We start from the raw sequence: 12,287 nt of genomic DNA on the forward strand, positions 1-12,287 counted from the left end.
ATGATAGTACTTACAAATACGTCAAAATTGAATGTAGTGGTAAAATAGGTTTTTCTCTTTTTTCAAATTTTCATATTTTGTTAAATTTACACATATTTTATTATATGGAAGAAGCCCCATAATCCTTCAGGGACTTATTTCATAAAAATATAGGTAACTAAAGTACTTGATTATCTGAACATTTTTTTTTACCAATCTACCTTTATTGATTCAGAATAAACAGTTTGTTGGTAGTCATTAATGTTTTTAGATATGCACATGAAAAATTATTGGCTGTGATTGGTAAACTCTAAGTTGTACATACATCTGTATGTGACCTTTCTTTCACCTGATAGATTTATTAAGAATTGTATAGCATTTTTATTGTATGTATCCTAGTGTATGGGGGAGTAATTTGTGTTAAATTATAGTGTTTTTTAAATCAAAAATAATAAGACTGTCCTAAGATCTGATAAACCCTAGAATTGTACTGGTACAATTCTGGTAGCCATCAGCAATATATTGCTACATAAATTTATTAAAAATTATGCAAAATTTATAATTCAGTTCCTTAGTCTCACTAGCTACTTACACACTGTCTAGCTGCAAGTGGCTAGTTATTACCAAGCTAAACATTTTCGTTGTTGCAGAAACTCTACCGGACAGTGCTATTTTAGAACATAAAGAGCTCATAAGACACTGGGTTGTTCATATAATGTTTCATATAAGATATACTAGGAATACTAAATATATAATATTCATTGTAAATATAATATTTATGACTCACATATTGCAACTATCACACAGGAAGGTTAAAATAACTTTATTTAATATGGTAAAGAATGGAGTGACAGGAACAATACAGAAGATGTGTATGAGAAATTCCTTTTACAGATTACAAGCAGTAACAATGCAGCTGAAAAGTGAATCACTGAATTTGAAGACAGGTCCATAGATATTATCCAAACTGAAACCCAAGGAGAAATCAAAGAGTAAAAATCATCACTAGTCAGTATCATAATCATCCAGACAATATAGCAGAATATCAATCTAATATCTGTGATTAGAATCTTAGAAAGATAGAAGAATAAAATAGGTCAGAAGAAATATTTGAAGTAATGTCTGAGAGTATTCAGAAAGTTATAAAAGCCAATAATCCACAGTTTCAATTAGTTCAGAGATATCTAAGAGGCAAAAAAAAAAAACAAAAACAAAAACAAAAAAACAAATGAATGCACAAACAAAGAAAGAAAGACATAGCACCAGAGCGTAGACAGCTTTGCAGAGAAGGAATTCCAGAAATCTACAGAGGGGTCCTCTCGAGTGATTAGAAGAATGCTAATTAGTGAGTACATTGATGGAACTACCCAAGGCCAAGGAAATAACCATCTGAAAAATTTAGGAAAACAGAGTCTGACACTGACAAAGGGGAGGAAATAGTGCCTATTCCCACCAGGCAGGGTGGAATATCTCAAAATTCCTGGAGCAAGTATGGAGTACACAGAAACGTCTTGATTCAGTACTAGGAAATATTTAACCCTATACTAAACACTAATCTAACACTGATGAACCTTAAAAGACTATTATATTAGCGCGTTTTCATGCTACTGATGCAAATATACATGAAACTGGGCAACTTACAATAGAAGGAGGTTAAATTGGACTCACAGTTCCATGTGGCTGAGGAGGCCTCGCAATCATGGTGGAAGGCAAGGAGAAGCAAGTCACATCTTACATGGATGGCAGCAGACAAAAAGAGAGAGCTTGTGCAGGGAAACTACCCCTTGTAATACAGTGTGATCTCATGAGTCTTATTCCCTATCACAAGACCAATGGGGAAAGACCTGCCCTCATAATTCAATTACCTTCCACTGTGTTCCTCCCACAATATGTGGGAATTCAAGATGAGATTTGGATGAGGACACAGCCAAACTATATCATTCCACCCCTGGCACCTCCCAAATCTCACGTCCTCACATTTCAAAACCAATCGCACCTTCCAAGCAGTCCCCCAATGTCTTAACTCATTTCAGCATTAACTCAAAATTCTATAGTCCAAAGTCTCATCTGAGAAAATGCAACTTCCCTTCCACCTATGAGTCTGTAAAATCAAAAGCAAGTTAGTTAATTCATAGATACAATGGGGGTAGAGGCATTTGGTAAATATAGCTGTTCTAAATAAGAGAAATTGGCCAAAACAAAGGGGCTACAGGCCCCATGCAAGTCTGAAATCAAGCAGGGCAGTCAAATCTTAAAGCTTCAAAATGATCTCCTTTACTCCATGTCTCACATTCAGGTCATACTCATACAAGAGGTGGGTTTCCATGGTCTTGGGCAGCTCTGCCCTTGTGACTTTGCAGGTTACAGCCTCCCTCCCAGCTGCTTTCACTAGCTGACAGTGAGTGTCTGCAGCTTTTCCAGGCAAAAGGTGCAAGCTGTCAGTGGATCTACCATTCTGGAGTCTGGAGAACGGTGGCCCTCTTCTCACAGCTCCACTAGGGGGTGCCCAAGTAGGGACTCTGGTGGGGACTCTGACCCCACATTTCCTTTCCATATGCCCTAGCAGAGATTCTCCATGAGAGCCCCACCTCTGCAGTAAATGTCTGCCTGAACATCCAGGCATTTCCATACATCCTCTGAAATCTAGGCGGAGGTTCCCAAACCTCAATTCTTGACTTCTGTGCACCTGAAGGCTCAATACCACTTGGAAGCTGCCAAAGCTTGGGGCTTGCACTGTCTGAAGCCACAGCCTGAGCTGCACCTTGGCCCCTTTTAGTCAAGGCTTAAGCAGCTGGGACGCAGGGCACCAAGTCCTGAGACTGCACATAGCATGGGGACTCTGGGCCTGGCCCACGAAACCATGTTTTCCTCCTAGGCCTCCAGGCCTGTGATGGGAGGGGCTGCCAGGAAGATTGCTGCCATATCTTGGAGACATTTACCCCATTGTCTTGGGGATTAACATTCAGGTTCTTGTTACTTATGCAAACTTCTGCAGGGAACTTGAATTTCCTCTCAGAAAATGGGATTTTCTTTTCTCTCACAATAGTGAGGCTGCAAATTTTCTGAACTTCTATGCTCTCCTTCCCTTATAAAACTGAGTGCCTTTAACAGCACCCAAGTGACCTTCTTGAATGCTTTCCTGCTTAGAAATTTCTTCCACCAGATTCCCCAAATCATCTCTCTCAAGTGCAAAACTCCACAAATCTCCAGGCAGAGGCAAAATGCCACCAGTCTCTTTGCTAAAATATAGCAAGAGTCACCTTTGCTCCAATTCCCAACAAGTTCATATCACTATCATCATTTTTGTCAAAGCCATTCAATAAGTCTCTAGGAAGTTCCAAATTTTCCCACATTTTCCTTTCTTCTTCTGAGCCCTCTGAAGTGCTCCTGTCTCTGCCTGTTACCCAGTTCCAAAGTTGCTTCCACATTTTCAGGTATCTTTTCAGCAACACCCCACTCTACTGTTACCAATTTACTGTATTATTTCATTTTCATGCTAAGAAATACATACCCAAAACTGGGCAATTGCAAAACAAAGAGGTTTAATTGGACTCACCGTTCCACATCGCTGAGGAGGCCACGAAATCACGGTGGAAGGCAAAGAAGAGCAAGTCACATCTTACATGGATGGCAGCAGGAAAAAGAGAGCGCTTGTGCAGGGAAACTCTCCCTTATAATACCATGAGATCTCATGAGACTTATTAGCTATCATGAGTACAGCATGGGAAAGACCTGTCCGCATGATTCAATTACCTTCCACCGGGTTCCTCGCACCACATGTGGGAATTCCTGATGAGATTTGGTTGGGGACACAGCCAAACCATATCAACCATTCATGTTTTCATGAAGGGATTAGAGTATCACCAAGTAACGTAACTACACCACAAAACAACACTGAACAATATTTACAGGAATATAAATATTTGCACCCAATTTGTAAAATTTACAATGCATGTCATCCAATAAAATATTACAAGACATGCACAAATGCTGATAAAATGAATCCATGAATAGGAAAAAAAATCAGTCAAGTGAAGTAACTCAGGAATGGAAAACCAAACATCGTATGTTCTCACTTATAAGTGGGAGCTAAGCTATGAGGATGCAAAGGCATAAGACTGACACAATGGACTTTGAGGTCTCAGGGAGAAAGAATGGAAAGGGGGTGACAGATGAAAGATTACAAATAGGGTGCTATGTATACTGCTTAGGTGATGGGTGCACCAAAATCTCACAAATCCCCACTAAAGAACTTACTCATGTAACCAAACACCACCTGTTCCCCAACAACCTATGGAAATTGAAAAAAAAAAAAAAAAAAAAAACTGATCCTGAATTGTCAAAGGTACTAGTAGGACATTAAAATTTTTCTTACTTTCAGAGTTCTGTAGAAGCATACAGTGTAAAAAGATGCAAATATAACTTCTAGGGATGAAAGTATAATATATGCGAGGAAATATACACTAGATTCAATTAACATCAGTTTAAACATTGCAAAAAGAAAACATTAGCTAATTTGAAGACATAGTAATAGGAATTATTATAAGTACAACATAAAATAAAAGTAACAAAGAGAAACAGTGAGCTATGAAACAACTTTGTAAGTGCTAATAATATACATGTAATTGAAGTCACCAAAAGGAGGCCAGAAAAAATATGAAGAAATAATGACTGTTTTTCAAATATGAAAGTACTATAAATCCACAAATCTAGGATGTTCAGCAAAGCTCAAGTACAAAAATCCTGAATAAAATGACACTTAAGCACATTATCCTCAAATCATTCAAAACCAATGATAAAGGAAAAATCTTAAAGACAGACAGAAAAAAGACACATTACATACAAGGAGAAGAAAAAGATAAGATTGATAGTAGATTGCTCATTGTAAACAATCAAGCAAGAAAATACATTCTTTTAGGGTACTAAAAGGAGAAAAAAAGACTACATAGAATTCTATATGGAATAAAAACATATTTCAAAAAGGAGGACAGAATAAAGACTTATGTGGCTATACAAAAACAAATAATTTCTTCTCAACAGGCCCACACTAAAGGAATTGTTAAATAAATTTCGTTAGGAAGAAATAAAATGAAATTAAAATCTAAAAAAAGGAACAGTATGTACCAGGGCTTTTTTGGGGTTTCCCATCTGTGGTATAAATGGGGCACATGCCATGGAGACCCTGTCTGCCCCAGGCGGCTTTCTAAGCCTTGGGGAAACTGGTTTTCAATGATCCTAGGTTTTTGTTGTCTCTTGATGTCTATTTGTCAAAAATAAATTTACTTCAAGTAACTTGTTGCATGTGAGTGTGTTCAGTCTCACCACACTCAGACAAGTTGGCAACCACTACAAAGTGAATGTGAACCTGCCTCACAAAGGGGTGCACATTTTTGTGGGCTCTTCCTCCAGTAACCCCACCTTGCTCCCAAGGTGAAGATTTGAGAAAGATGTCCTCATGGCTCTGGCAGGAGAAGGGGATCAGTAATCATTAGCTTTCAGAGATTTTTCTCTAATAAAAGGCCTACTCTCTAAGGAGAAACACATTTCCTGAGATTTATCTCAGCTGGCAGATCATTTCTCCCACTTTAGTCCTTTCTGACTTTCATGGTTTCCCTAAGGGGAGAAGAGTATACATAATCAACAGGGGTCAGGGCTTCAGGAAAATGGATTGGGAATGCTGCAACCAAGGGAAGAAATTAAAAGATGCTTGCAAAGTTCACAGCCTAGAGACACAGACCATTAAGAGAGTAAATTTAATCTTACCATTGTAGAACTTTTTTTCTTCCTCACACCTTACTATCATGCCATTGAGTATCTACTATAACAGTGGGTTACAGCTGAAAGAGATGTAGATACAGGCTGCAAGAAAAGTACTTAAGTAGGATTAAGGTCAAGAGAGAACAGAAACAAGGACACCAGAGGAATTTGAAGAAAATGGCACATATAGCTACAACAAACATTAAAGATAGTCAATTTTTAGTCATATTAACACAAATTCCCACACTAAACACATAACCTAATTTTGTGTGTGTATATGTATGTGTGTGTATGTGTGCGTGTGTAAAAGAGTGTTATTCATCTCAGCCTTCTGGATTTGTATTTTATTAATCTGCCTGTTACTCACTTTGTAAAGTTTTTGTCTATTATTAATATCATTTTTTGTCTATTATTATAGCACCTAAATGCCCAAAACTTGATTCTACATAAAGAAAAAAAGGAATTGTAGAAAAAAAAGACAATTGAAGAAAAAACACATAAAGACAATATGTAATCTTTTATTTTTCTTATTTTTAATCTAAATAATAACTATTTGTTTACAGAAATGTTAGCAAGAAAGTATTAGGTTATTTGAGTTTCTATTACTGGGATAAACTTTTAGGATTTCAACAACAACAAAATAAAACTACAAAAAAATGGAAAGGCAAAATAAAGAATCAAAATCTCCTCTGTCTGAAGAGCTAAAGCCACCATATTCAGATTCAGATATGACAATGATGTTGAAATCTTTAAACGGTGAATTTGAAATAACTATGATTAATACATTTAGGGATATAATGGAAAAAACATACAACATGAAAGAACAGATGGTTAAGGAGACAGATGCAGACTATAAGAAGAAATCTAAATGAAGTGATAGAAATTAAGTACTGTAACAGGAATAAAAAATGACTTTGGTGAACTTACCAGTAGACTGGATATACTTGAGGAAAAAGTAGTGAGTTTGAACATAGGTTTATAGAAACTTCAAAAAATAAAATGCAAAGAGAAAAAACTAAACAGAACATCTAAGAACTGTAGGATAATTTCAAGATGTATAATGTATTTGTAATTGTAATACCAGAAAAAGAGAGAGATAATGAAGCAGAAAAAATAAGTGAAGTAATAATAGGCAAACCTTTCCCAAGTGAATAACAGACAATAAACACAGATTCAGAAGGCTGAGATGAATAATTAACACACACACACACACCACATTCAAACTGCAGAAAACCAAAGACAAGAAAAAATCTTAAAGAAATCAGAGGGAAGGACAGAACAAAACAGATTACCTTACTTGTGGAGGCATAAGAATAAGAATTACAGTGACCCTTTCATCAGAAATGAGAGGAGTAGGTATAGTATATAGTGAAGCATTTAAAGAAGTGAAAGAAAAACATGGCCAATCTAGAATTCCACATCAGGCAAAATTATCCTTCAAAATGAAGAACAAATAAAGATTTTCTCAGATAAATGAAAACTGAGGGAAATTATCACCAGTACACCTGTCTTGCAGGAAATATTAAACAAGCTTCAGGCATACAGAAGATAATATAGGTCACAAACTTGATTCTACATAGAGAAATGAAGAGATTTGAAAAAAAATACATAAAGGAAAAATGTAAACTTTTCTTTCTTTTAGTTTTAATTGATCTAAATAATAACTGTTTGTTTAAATGAATGTTAGCAAGAAAGTATTTAATTGTAGCCTACAGATAAATCAAATGAATAATAGCAATGACACAAGTTACTTTAAGAAATAATTGGGAATACATTGTTAAAGCTACTTGTAGTACATGTGATATATGGTGTCAATTGACAGTGGATGGGGATTAGTTAAAATATATATTGAAAACTTTGGGTTGACCATGAAAAACAATATTTTTAAAAATATAATTAAGATGCTAAAAGAAGAGCTAAAATGAATATCATTACATTATAAATGAAAACAAGATAAGGCAAGAAGGTCAGGGGAACAAAGAAAAAAGAAGAATGAAAGCCACCAGTAGAAATCAGTTGCAAACATGGAAGCTATTAATAAAATTTTTACAAAAAATCACTGTTAAATATGAGTTGTCTCCACACATTAATTAAAAGATGGTTGGAATGGATTAAAAATTACACCTAAGTATATGTTATCCATAAGAAACACAATTTAAATATAATGATACTAATAAGTTAAAAGCAAATATAAAAAACAAAAAAAGATATATCATGCTAACATTAATAACAGTAAGCAGGAGTAGCTATATTAGGTTAAGACAAAGCAGACTTCTGAACGAGGAAATCTGCTTGGGATAAGAAGAGGCATTACATAATGATAAAAGAATCAATTCTCCAAGATGATAGAACAAGCAATAATTTAGATGCACTTGTAACAGAGCATCAAATATATGAGTAAAACAACATAAGACTGAAAGGTAAATTAGATAAATCTACCTTTATAGGTGAAGATTTCAACATCCCTCTGAAAATAATTAATAGATCAATAATAGCAAAAAATATAAATCACATGAACAGCATTAGCAATCGACTTGTTCTAATTTACATTTGTAGAATACTGTATTCAACAACAAAAAACACACATTCTTTTCAAGCTTACATGGAACACAGTATATCAACAATGTGGTTTGTAAAACAAAATTTAATTTAAAAGAATATGAAGCATAAAAATATGTTTTCAGACCAAATGGAACTAAACTAAAAATCTGTAATAGAAATGTCATTGAAAAAAACTCCCAAATTTAGAAATTAAACAAGATACTTCTAAAGAATACATAATTCAAATTAGTTATCTTAAGAGATCTTAGAAACTATTTGCAATATACCTTTTGAACAATTGTGAAGTATGGCAAAAGCATCACTTAGAGGGAAATTTATTGCACTAAAGGCTATATTAGAAAAAAAGGAAAGATCTGAAATCTATAACCCAAGAATCAATGAAACCAAAAGTTAGTTTTTTGTTGTTGTTGTTGTTGTTTGTTTTTTGAGAAGTTAGAAATTTTAGAGAAATGGCATTCTTACATTGAAGGCTGGGAGCACATTCACAAAAGTTAGTTCTATAGAAGGATAACTAAGATCAATAGACACTTAGCTAGATTAACAAAAAAAAAAAAAAAAGACGGAGAAGATCCAAATAATCACAATTTGCCATAAATGACAAAGGAGACATTATAACTGATCTTACAGAAATACAAATGATCCTCAGACACTGTTATGGAAACCCCTATGCATAAAAACTAGAAATTCTAGAAGTAGTGAATAAATCCCTAAAACACACAGTCTTCCAAGATTGAAGCAGGAAATAACTGAAACACCAAACAGACTAATATCAAGTTTCAAAACTAAATCCGTAATAAAGAACCTAACAAAAAATATTTGTAACAGAGGGAGTGACACTTGAATTGTACCAGACATACATAGAAGACCTGGTAATCCTTCAACTGAAACTATTCCAAAAAATTGAGGAGGTGGGAGTCCTCCCTAATTTGTTTTATGTGGCCAATATTACCCTGATAACAAAACCTAGCAAAGACACAGTGAAAGAAGAAAACTACAGGCAGATATCCCTGATGAACATAGACACAAATATCCTCAACAAAATATTAACAACCTGAATTCAATAGTACATCAAAAATTTAATTCACCATGATCCAGTAGTCTTCATTCCTCAGATGCAAGATTGGTTCAACATACACGAATCAATAAATGTAATTCAACACATACGTAGAATTAAAACAAAAACCATGTGATTATCTCAATAGATGTGAAAAAAGCTTTTGATGAAATTCAATATCCCTTCATGATAAAAAAAAAAAACTCAAGAAACTAAATAGTGAAGGAACAAACCTCAAAATTATAGCCACCTCTGAGAAAGCCAAAGCCAAAATCATACTGAATGGACAAAAACTGGCAACATTCCCCTTGAGAACTGGAACAAGACAAGAATGTCACTCTCACCACTTCAATTCAACATAGTACTGGAAGTGCTAGCCAGAGCAATCAGGCAAGATAAAGAAACAAAAGGCATTCTAAAAAAAGAAAAGTATCTCCTCTAGTGGATGATAAGATTCTATACATAGAAACCCCTAAGGACTCCACAAAAAGACTCCTGGAAGTGATCAATGACTTGAGCAAAGTTTCAGATATAAGATACAAAAATCAGTAGCATTTCTATATACCAAGAACATTCAAGCTGACAGCCAAATCAAGAACACAAACCCATTTACAATAGCCACTCACAAAAATAAAATGTGTAGGAATACATCTAACCAAGAAGGCAAAAAAAATCTCTATAAGGAGAACTACAAAACCCTGGTAAAGGAAATCATACACGACACAAACAAATGAAAAAGCATTCCATGCTCATGTATTGGAAGAATCAATGTTGTTAAATGGCTAAACTGCCCAAAGCCATCTACAGATTCAGTGCTATTCCTATCAAACCACTAACATTGTTTTTCCCAGAATTGAAAAAAAAAAAACTATTCTGAAATTCATATGAACCAAAAATGCCTGAATAGCCAAAGCAATCCTTAGCAAAAGACAACAAAACCAGAAGCATCACATTCTCCAACTTCAAACAAACTACAAGGCTAGGTAACCAAAACAGAATTGGAAAAAAAAAAAAAAAACTATTCTGAAATTCATATGGAACAAAAAAGGCCTGAATAGCCAAAGCAATCCTTAGCAAAAAACAACAAAACCAGAGGCACAACATTCCCCAACTTCAAACAAACTATAAACCTAGGTAAAAAAAAACAGAATTGTACTTGTACAAAATAGACACATAGACAAATGAAACAAAATGTAGAACACAGAAATAAACCCACACATTCACAGACATCTAATCTCTGACAAGGTCAACAAAAATAAGCCATAGGGTAGGACTTCCTATTCAAAAAATGGTGCTGAGATAGCTAGTGAGCCTGTGAGAATGAAATTGGACCCCTACCTTTTCACCATATACAAAAATTAACTAAAGATGGATTAAAGATATAAATATATGACTTCAAACTACAATAATCCTAGAAGAAAACCCAAGAAACACTATTCTGGACATGGAACTTGGGAAATAATTTATGAGTAAGTTCTCAAAGGCAATCGCAACAAAAACAAAAAACTGACCATTAAACTAATAAGCTAGTGCACAGAAAGAAAAAAAAGAAAAAAAAAACACCACCTCCACTACAGACAACAACAACAACAACAACAACAACAAATACTATTAAAAGAGTAAACAGACAACCTACAGAATAGGGAAAAATATTTGCAAACTATGCATCTGACAAATGTGTAATATCCAGAATTTACAAGGAACTTCAACAATTGAACAAGCAAAAAACAACCCCACTAAAAAATAGGCAAAAGACATGAACAGACACTTCTCAAAAGAAGATACAAGCAGCCAACAAGCACATTAAAACGCTTATTATCACTGATCATCTGAGAAACAGAGAAATGCAAATTAAAACCACAATGAGATACTATCTCCACACAAGTCAGAATGGCTATTATCAAAAAGTCTAAGAATAACAGATGCTGCAGACAAAAGGGAACACTTATACACTGTTGGTGGGAATGTAAATTAGTTCAGCCACTATGGAAAGCAGTGTGGATATTTCTCAGAGAACATGAAACAGAACTACTATTTGACCCACCAACCGCATTACTAGGTTTATATCCAAAAGAAAACAAATTCTTCTACCAAAAAGATACATGCACTCGCATGTTCATCACAGCATTATTCACAATAGCAAAGGCATGGAATCAACCTAGGTGCTACAAACAGTGAACTAGATAAAGAAAATGTGATGCATATATACCATGGAATATTATGCAGCAATAAAAAAATAATGAAATCATGACCTTGCAGCAATGTGGATGGAGCTGGAGGCCATTATCCTAAACAAATTAATGCAGAAACAGAAAAACACATACCACATGCTCTCACTTATAAGTGGGAAAGAGATATGGGGTACTCATGAACATAAAGATGCAACAATACAACCTAGGGGCTACTAAAGGGGTAAGGGAGGGAGGAGGACAAGGGTTGGAAAGCTAATTGTTGGGTACTATGCTCAGGATAATTTGTACCCCAAACTGCAGCATCACACAATATACCTGTGTAACAAACCTGAACATGTACCCCTGACTCTAAAATAAAAGTTGAAAAAAAAATCTGTAATCAAGTTTTCACCTTTGTAAATTACAGGAATAAGAGTAATTTAAGGTAAATGCAAGCAGAAGAAACAATAAAATTTAGAACAGAAATAGAAATTGAAAATAGGCCAACAATAGGAATAAAGCAATGAAAACTAAAGCTGGTTTTTAAGATTAATAAAATTAGTAAACCTCTAGCCAGACTAACCAAAATTATAAGGAGAAGATGCAAACTACCAAGATTATAAATGAAAAAGGGGACATTACTATTGTTCACATGGACATTTAAAGGGTAGTTATGATGACTACAAATAAATCTATGTGCACAAATTTGATAACACAGGTCTAAAGACAAGTTTATTGAAAAATATGACTATGTAGAAAATACT

Source organism: Pan paniscus, chromosome 5 (genome assembly GCF_029289425.2).
Source record: "Pan paniscus chromosome 5, NHGRI_mPanPan1-v2.0_pri, whole genome shotgun sequence".
Taxonomy (NCBI): domain Eukaryota; kingdom Metazoa; phylum Chordata; class Mammalia; order Primates; family Hominidae; genus Pan; species Pan paniscus.